Here is a 9276-nt window from a genome sequence, read left to right on the forward strand (position 1 = left end):
GCTACTGGGAGCCCAGGCATAGATTAAGCCTCAATAATGCCTTCTTCAAAGCCTGCCCCTGACCCGCTGCCATGTGGAGCAGGTTGTGCATGAAACTCCCGGGAACGTCTTGGAAACTCTCCGAGCTCAAAGCGGTCGTGAATGATGTTCACTGGCAAAAGCAAGCAGAGGGAATAAAAATGGAGGCAGAGGGTTCCACTGTGGAGATGAAGTGGAGGCAGAACTCCCCCCAACCCCTCTGCAGCAAGCCCAGAAGAAAAGCGTTTGGCAAGGAAAGGGTGTTGGGTGCGGGCAGTGTAACCCAGGAGGCCTGGGCTGGCTAGCAGCTGCCGGGCTGGGCAGGCCCATCTCCCCTGTTTGCAGAAGGGATATGGCAGTTTGTTCAACAACAATCCCTCGGAGGGCCCTCCTTTCTGGGAGGATTAGTCTCTGTGGGGACTGCTGCCCGGGGGAAGGGGGGAGATGCAACCCCCATGAATATTCCAAGTGGTGAGAACTCAGCCTCCGTAGCCAGGCAGAGACCAAACAGACCAGTGGCACTTGCAGATGGGCTAGCAGCTGGAGGTGGCCGGCAGGCAAGCCCATCCCCGCCAACCCATTCTGCCCCGGTAGACTGGGACACAAGAGAACTCTGGGCGATGTACAACAAGTTTAAAAAGACACACTCACAAAAACACACCATTTAAAACACACAATCCTCAAAACAATATAAAAACAATTCAAAGCAATTTAAAACCAATTAAAATACTTTTAAAAACAATATTTTTTTTTCTGGGACAATGGCCAGAAACTGACTGGTCTCACCAAAATTTCTCTCTCCAAGCCAGTTGCTGGATCAGGAGATCGTAGAATGTAAAGTTTTCTGTAGAATGCGTTTAAAAAAATGTGGTTGTCTTCATGGGCAGCTGCTTTCGGCACATGCGCAGGGGCACTCTGTAATTTTAAGTACAGTAACATATTCATTTAACAAAAGAAAGGCACTCTGCACATACTTGTAAGCATACATCCTCATTGTTTGATTTCTCTACCGCTTTTCATTAAAATAACCTCAAAGTGGTTTACAATATAATTAAAACCATGCACTGTTATAGTGCTCTACACCACAGAACTGGTGGTGTATTATTATTATTAAGGATTAATAAAGTAATTTGTGAAAAACACTTTGGATACCCTACGATATTCAATCATCGAAAACCAAATTAAATTGTTTTTTAAAGTATTTTAATTGGTTTTAAATCGCTTTGAATTGTTTTTATATTGTTTTGAGGATTGTGTATTTTTAAATGTTGTGTTTTTGTGTGTGTGTCTTTTAAAACTTGTTGTACATCGCCCAGAGCCTTCAGATGGGGCGGTTAATAAATGTTAATAAATAAATTATTCTTCTTCTACTTCTTCATAGCCTCCCCGTAACAAATGCTTCTTTTGGCGGCTCACAACACAGCATTAAAACATCAAGTAAAAACACATAACACATTAAATCACAACAGACAAAAGGGGGGATACAAAATACAATACAAAACAACTTAAAACTTTTTTTAAAAATCATCAATTAATGTGAGCACTCAAGCTGCTATGGAAGCACACTCTGCCTTGCACATACACATGCATATTGCTTTCCAGGGTCATGTTCTCTTGTGTGTAGCAGAAGTTGGCTTTGCACAGTGCTAATTGGCTAGTGCCAGGACCATTTCTTCCACATCCACTTCATTTCACAGGGCCATTTCTTCCACATCCCCAGAGTTTGGTTTTGCATTATGATTTGCTTTTTGCTTTTTCTAAAAAGTGATGAACCAATTTTTACATGAATAAATATCTATGTGGTGCTTTTAAAGTGTGAAAAACGGGGGTAGGCAACCCACCTGAAGCATGGGGCAACACAGAAAACTCAGACAGCACTGGAACTGCTGGTTGGTATCTTGTCAGATGCAATGTGAAGTCGTGCTCACTCTGTTGGAGAAAATCTATGACATGCTATGTTCAAAAGTATGTTTTTGTTGCAGCCGACATTGCTATATAAACGACAAGGATTGTTAATATACAGGGGAAATGGCAGACACCAGCAACGTGAACCACTCCCACAAAAAGTCCTCCATACAGAATAATCTCCATTGCAGGGGCGTAGCAAGGTTGGAGTGGGCCCAGAGACAAGATTTTAAAATGCTCCCCCCCCCCAAAGTCCAGGGCCTCCGCACACCCCAGGCCCCCAAGGATTTCAGTCTGATATTCCAAAATAAGTATGCTGCCTGCAAATACATTTCACTGAATACACACACACGTCACAATGTATAGTGATATACATTGAGTACTATACATTTGTATTACTTTTAATGCCTAGAACACACTAGAAAGATGAATTATTAAAATGGGCCCCTCGCTGCAGATTAGCAAAGGAGACTTTCAACCATGCAGGGTGAGCCTATGTTTGTTTTCCCAGAATTCTGAACAAATTCAGTCAAGTTTGATTGCAGGAGGTTTTTCACAGGAGGCTTTTAAAGCCCTTTAAGACACATCTCCTCTGGAATGGAGGTGCTGCATTCACATGTTGGCCAGATTTACCCTGAAGTCCCTGCAAGTTATTGGGGAGCAGTTCACACACAAGAAAAATAAAATAAAAGCACCACACATGCTTCACAGTTCTCACTCAGACCTTCTGGGTTGCAAAACAACTTGAACATAAGTGCATTTATAAATGAATGAATGAATAAATAAAATTAATAAAATACTGTTCCAGAAGTTTTTGCAATTTTCTGCCATGAAACAAGCCACTTATAGGACTTTTTAGATAGTTTTTTTTAAGTCAGCAAATTTTCCAAGCTGTTTCAAAATAAATATTCAGAGACTTCTCGGTCCCTCCCCCCCCCTATCCAAGCCCTATGGCAAGCAGATCCCTATATATGGGGGGGGGGGGGGGCGGGAAAGGTAACCACAAAAAGGAGTTCACACTCTACCTGGCAAATGCTGGTCTGGGTTAAGCAGGGCAGCAAGGGGTCTTCTGCTGCAGAGAACACTCTGGCTGCCTCCTCCTTCCTGGCTGGCTTGGGCCCTACTCGAGTTCAGGCTTCACTGCGGCCTACACGGAGGCCTCCCCCGCCCACCTGCCGATCAGCTGAGAGGCGGGAGAAAAGGAGCTCTTGGCAGCTTGGCTGCTGCTTCGATTGCGGCCAGCAGAACAAGCAGGAGAGACGGTGAAGAGGGCAAGTGGCTGAGAGGCTATGGGGCTGGGCAGGGGGCAATGGGGAGTCACATGAGGTGCCTCTGGGGTGCCCCTCCAGGCAGTGGGGCCCCCAGACAACTGTCTCCCCTTGCCCTATCATTGTTATGCGCCTGCTCCATTGTATACTTCAGCTCTCAACAGCTGCACTTTCATGTGGGAAAGCGGAGGGCCCTGAGAATAGCAGGGAGAGCCACCCTGGCATGGAAGGAAATGAGTCAGTCCCCTGGAGTGCTGCTTCCAGGAATTAACCCCCCGCCCCGCCCCCCGCCTCCCACAAAAACAAAAAAAACAACCCACAGTTTTTTGGCAAATCCCAGAAAGAAACTGGCCCTCAGTTGTCAACACCTCAACACCTCTGTGTGTCCACCTGTCCCCAAAGCAGGAAACAAGAACCACAGGGCTGAACTGGATCTTGAAGGGGCCAGAACTGGGGAATGGGATGTAAACTTGCTTGGAATTACTCCCACCTCCACCCCCACAAAGAGCTACTAAATCAGGGGTTCCCAGCTTTGACTCCCAAGATATTGTTTGAGAACAACTCCCATCACCTCCTGCCTGAGTTGTAGTCCAACAACATCTGGGGACCCCTGATCTTGATCTGTGGACTTTGCAAGAATCCGAAAGGAACCATTGGAATGCCACTGAGAGCATAGTGGCTCAGTTTAGATGTCCCACCAAGTCATAGCTTTGGTGCTCCATAAATGAGCCCTGGGCACTTTCCAGATTAGACCTTACAACGTATCTGCTAAGTGTGCTTCCGTACTTCCTGTGTTGTGACACCGAAATCCCTACACCAGGCCTGCTCAACTTAGGCCTCCCCCCCAGCTATTTTTGAACTACAGCTCCCATAATCCCCAGCTACAGTGGCCGATAGCCAGGGATTATGGGAATTGTAGGCCAACATCTGCAGGAGGGCCGAAGTTGAGCAGCCCTGCCCTACATTGGGAGCAAGGTGCTGTTCACATTTCCGATGCCTTATTTTGGATTTAATTGCTGCAATATAGTGCTATAACATTGTACGTGCATCGCAAAATGTTGCTGTCCTCCCACCCCAGTTGTAGGATTTTTTGATTCTGCGGGTCGTTGTGAAGCATTTTGCCCTGTTTGTAATGTGTAATCTGGAAAGCGCCCTGCACTCACAAACTTTTCCCCTCTTTCTTTTACATAGGAACGCAGGAAGCTGCCTTATAGTGAGTCAGACTGTTGGTCCACCTAGCTCAGAGTTGTCTGCTCTGACTGGCAGCAGCTTTGCAAGATTCCAGGCAGGAGCTTCTCCCAGACCTACATGGATACACCAGGGATTGAACCTGGGCCTTCTCCATGTCAAAACAGCGAGCTATATGGGCCCCTCCCTTGTACGCTCTGCTTTTCCTTCTTCCTTGCAATTTAGCAGCAAGCCACCAGAGTTTGGCTGCAAAGAAGGACAGCAAACTGACAGTGCAAACCATGGTTTGCCCAGTTTGGATGTAGTGGCCAGTTGTGGTTTGCTCAATCAGAAGTGAGAGGGGAAACCAGAGCCCTCAAGGGGAGGGGGGAGAGCACAGGATTCCTTCATGTAGCACCAAACCATGGGTCAGTATTTTGTCAAAGCAGACCCCTTAAAAGCAGTTCAGCACACTGACGATATTTCCAGACAGAGGGATGTCTTGTACAAGCTTCAGTGGGCTTTCAACAATGGATTGTGTGCAGAGTCACATAGCTACTAGCTAGTTGTCTGCATCTAGAAGTTCTTGTGCTCAGTAAAGACTGGGATGGAGGGGAGGGTGGTAAATGAGCCACAGGTGTTCTCTCTCTGCCCCAGCATCTGCATTCTGCCTTGTCTAGCCTGCCATGGCATTAACCCCAGCTGTGTGGGCTGGCTGGTTATTTACCGAACTGGGGTAACAAGCAGCTCTTGCACCAGCCAAGGTTTAACCCTGCAGCAGACAAGACAGAATGTGGTGGCTGGTGCAAAGAGAAGAGAGCAGGTATGAGCTGCACCTGCAACTTTTTTACCGTGCTCCCATCCCACCTGTACCGGTTGCTACTGCTTGTGCTAGCTTATCTATTTTCTATCTGTATCCCGATTGGGGTCTTTCCCCTCTCCCCCCCTTTCCCTCCACTAAAGTTTGATTTTGTTTTAATTGGATTTTTAAAAAATAAATAAATGGCTGCACACTTCAGGTTTAGCGCAGGTCTGGCTATCTGAACTTCTACAGTGTTCCCCCACCCCAATTTCTGCTGAGAGTACCTGTAGCGGATTAAAGCCTTTGTCTCAGAGCAAGCTCACATGAGGGAAAGAAATGCTGAATCATCCCTGCTGAGCTGCATGACTAGGCTTCTCCTAATACTCTTCTGTATTTTTGGTAGGTTCAAAAATGGCTCCCCCCCCCATATTACAGAGCTTGAACCTCCCTGGGCTTGGGGTGGAATCCCAGGGGAAACTCTCTTTATTATGCTACTAGACAAGTTCAAAAATCTTCCATGTGTAAGCCTACATGTGGTGAGAAAACTGATAGATGCTGAATGCCTGAGGAGATGTGTTTGTACCAGAGAAATCCTCCTTTTAGCCCCCATTTCCTGAGTTAAAAACCAAATCGGAGAAAAGAACAAAAAGAAAAACAGTTTTATTGAGGTACTACAGACTGCTTCTGTCTGAGGCTTACTCAACTTTTAGTTACAGATAAAAATACTCTATAGGTTACAAGAATACTTCAAAAGCACCCTGAATGATGTTGAGGCAGAACACTTTAAAAATCTTGGTTACCAAGTTGCAAGGAACAGGTACATAGGAAAATGCAAAAGCACACTTAAATGCGTACAGAGTCTTTTGCTACGTATGCCCTAGCTATATGGAGCGTAGGCTAGTGTTTCTTATTTCAATTACAGTGTAGGTAGACTATAATAGAACAGTATCAGGGATATGCAGCACACACACACACGGAATATAACTTCTAATGCAAAGTCTGACTAAACAAACTTTTCCCTAGACTAAACATCCCAAAGCCAAAGCCCAGGTTTCCTTTTCTTGAACTCAGCAAACTCCAGAGGAGAATCCAAGCTTCCTGCCCTCCTATCTTTCAAGGATCCATCTGCAGTCATCCTTCCTGGCCACGTGTCCTTCTCTAACAAAGAACTGCCTTCTTCTTCCCAACAGCTCTCTAGGTCCCACACACCTGGTGTGCTAATTGGCTGAGCTCTGGAGTTCACCAGCCTGTCAGTCAGGACAGGGTTCACTTCTGATTACCTATTTAGGGGCTGGGGTGGCTGATCACTACAGCTCCTGTGGAGAAACTGTGCTTGAATGTGGTTTTCAGTGTCTCCTCATTCTCTGGACTTCACTGGTATCTGAATAAATCACTTCCTGAAAATCCTGGTTAATACGCCATTTCCTGAAACCGTACTTGAATTGTTCCACTTCCCTTCTACGCGAATATCTGAAACTACTCAGCTGCAGTCCTATGCACACTTTCCTAGGAGTAGATCCCATTGAAGTTAGTGGGACTTACTTCTGAGTAAACATGAATTTCTTCTACTGTTGAGACCACAATTTCCTCCTTTTAATTTTTAATATTAAATTGCTACTCCTGTAGAAGGGAAAGTCAATAAGAAAGAAAATAGAGGGTGAAAGATTGTAATACTGATCGTAACACAGTTCAATACTGATCCTTTAATTTTAAAAAAAATATTAAATCATTTCTCTTGCACACACACAAAAAAGGTCAATAACAATTTTAAAAAGCAGGGAGTGAAATATTGTAATACTGAAAGATTATAATACTGATTAAACCAGCTTCCTTTGTTCTTAAAAAAGAGGGAAAAAAGGACCACGTGAGGTGAGAACCAGAGGAAAAATGTGCTCAGGTGCAGAAGTGAGGGGGCAAGCAGGGCATACATTTGGGAGCCAATCCCCCAGTTCAGGCACGGCTTGTGAACGCGCCTCGGGGGGGGGGGCGGCGGGCTGCTTCTTTAAGGTAAGCTGAGCCGGTGCTCCTTGCCACCCAGCAGCCCCCGCAGTGGGGAATCACCTCCGCCAATCACCTGGCTCCCGTGGAGGCGAGCCCCCGCCAGCGGCCAGGTGAGTGGTGGAGGCTATTCCTGGCCACGGGGCTGCTGGGCGGCACGGAGCACCAGCTCCGTTTACCTTAAAGAAGCCGCCCCCATCTCCCATGAGTTGCGCCTGCCCCAGTTATCACCTACAAAAGATGTACTATGGTCCATCTACAGGGATGGGCAAAATTAGCCGCCCATCTGTTTTTGAACTACAGTTTCCATCGTCCCCAACCATGAGATGATGGGAGTTGTAGTTCAACAACAGCTGAAGGGACAGTTTTGCCCTCCCCAATCTACACCTTTTCCCCCTCACGCAAGTTTTCCCTCTTCCATATCAAATTAGCATAATCATAATAATGACAAAACACTGGCATTTCACAAACTGGCAGGCAGATCATTCAAGAAAATTATGGGATGTGCAAAAGTCATCTGAACCACTCACATAATCACCCCCAAGAATCAGCAGTCATGTTGGAATAAATTGCCATCTGGAAAGACCTTTGCTTACATATCTACTGATTGATTGATCAACTGATTGGTGGGTTTTCAATTTTCTGGCCTGCCTTTCTTTCCAGGCTGGAACCTTGAAATAGCTTACAGGGCTCATAATTAAACATTGAGGTTTGGCTCTTTAATCTCACAGTGTAAAGCTGAAATTTGAATTTCAGGGGCGGGGGGGGGCACACCCATCTGCAGGTTTTGGGTTTTGGTAGTGAGGTCTATGTTGCAACGTTCAGATTTGACTCAGTCACTGCAGACTACAATTGGCACTAAATCAGAACATCCAGAATAAGAATGAGAATGAGACCTTCCAGGATGCAGGGTTTTTTTTTACAATTAACTCTCAGATTTTCCAGAAATGACAAAAAGTGCAGAAATTCTGAGGTGTGTGTGTGGGGGGGGGGGCAGGGATCATATTATGAAAGTTGTCCAACTTTTACTCCTACCTGGATAGGGAGTTTCCTATCAGGACCTACTCAGAGGAAGAGCATCTACGTTCCCTGGCAGCATCCCCAGGTAGGGCTGGGAAAGACTCCTGCCTGAAACCTTGGAGAGCTGCTGCCAGTCAGTGTAGACAATACTGAGCTAGATGGACCACAGATCTGACTCTGTCTAAGGCAGCTTCCTAGATTCTCTGTGTAATCTCTATGGAAATACATTTGCATTTTCCTTATGCCTTCATGGGGAGGGGGCACTTTCCCACCAAATGTCCTCCAGGGAATTATTCACACATGGCTTCATGCTGCAGGGTAAATGTTGAGTGAATTACACTCACGGTATTGAGGGAAGCAGCCCCTCCCCTCTGCTCTCGGGTTTTCTTTTGGTGCAGGTTCACGTCTCATGCTTCCGTGTTTTCCTTCTAGCCAATGGGGGGTGGGGGAGAGTGAGAGAGATTGCTAAAGCCTATATCTGCATACCTCAAGAGGGTTTCCCTCTTATCATGCTAATGATTCTATGTCAGTGTCTCTCCCTATTTGCTCCGGCATTTTCAGAAAAACCCGCTTAAAAGAAGCATTTTAGAAATCTGGAAATACATTGTGATAAGCTAGAATTTGGAAGACAACGCCCGATTTGTGTGTGGAGGGCTTCCAAGGATCCTGAACGCACTTCGGGGTAAGTTTGGCTGGTGTGTGAACACACACACTCTTTTCCGGAGGAGATTCGAGGTAATAGCCCTGTCTGTAAAGCCTCCAGGTGATGTGCGATGCAAAGTAAAACCATTATGCTAAACTATAAAACAATCAATAGATAAATTAAAGCAAAACCAATCAGAAAAGCAGCCAAACTAAAGCAAACAAGAAACAAAAATAGTTGGGGGGGGGGGAGAAACTGTTGCACTTGTCTAAGCAACTATTCTGAACTGAAATGTTTTTCATTGGATGCAGAAGACAGTAAGGGGGCGGGGTGCAGACAGATACCCTTGGTACGAAAACCTCCTCCACTTGATTCTATGTAGCTTTGATATCCTGAAGTAATAAACCATCCTTTCAAAGACGCAATGCTTGGCAAATGTAAAAACATTATTTCAA

At 45.6% G+C, this 9276-nt stretch overlaps 1 long non-coding RNA gene across 1 annotated transcript; it reads right to left on the reverse strand.

Moving 5' to 3' along the window:
• Nucleotides 1-636: 636 nt before the first annotated feature.
• Nucleotides 637-3694, reverse strand: LOC128349121 (uncharacterized). Its single transcript, XR_008318565.1, has 3 exons — nt 2949-3694; nt 1860-2009; nt 637-933 (listed from the first exon to the last, which is right to left on the reverse strand). It is a non-coding gene; the product is annotated as an uncharacterized LOC128349121 (long non-coding RNA).
• Between the last annotated feature and the right edge of the window lie 5582 nt (nt 3695-9276).

Source organism: Hemicordylus capensis, chromosome 3 (assembly GCF_027244095.1).
Source record: "Hemicordylus capensis ecotype Gifberg chromosome 3, rHemCap1.1.pri, whole genome shotgun sequence".
NCBI classification, from domain to species: domain Eukaryota; kingdom Metazoa; phylum Chordata; class Lepidosauria; order Squamata; family Cordylidae; genus Hemicordylus; species Hemicordylus capensis.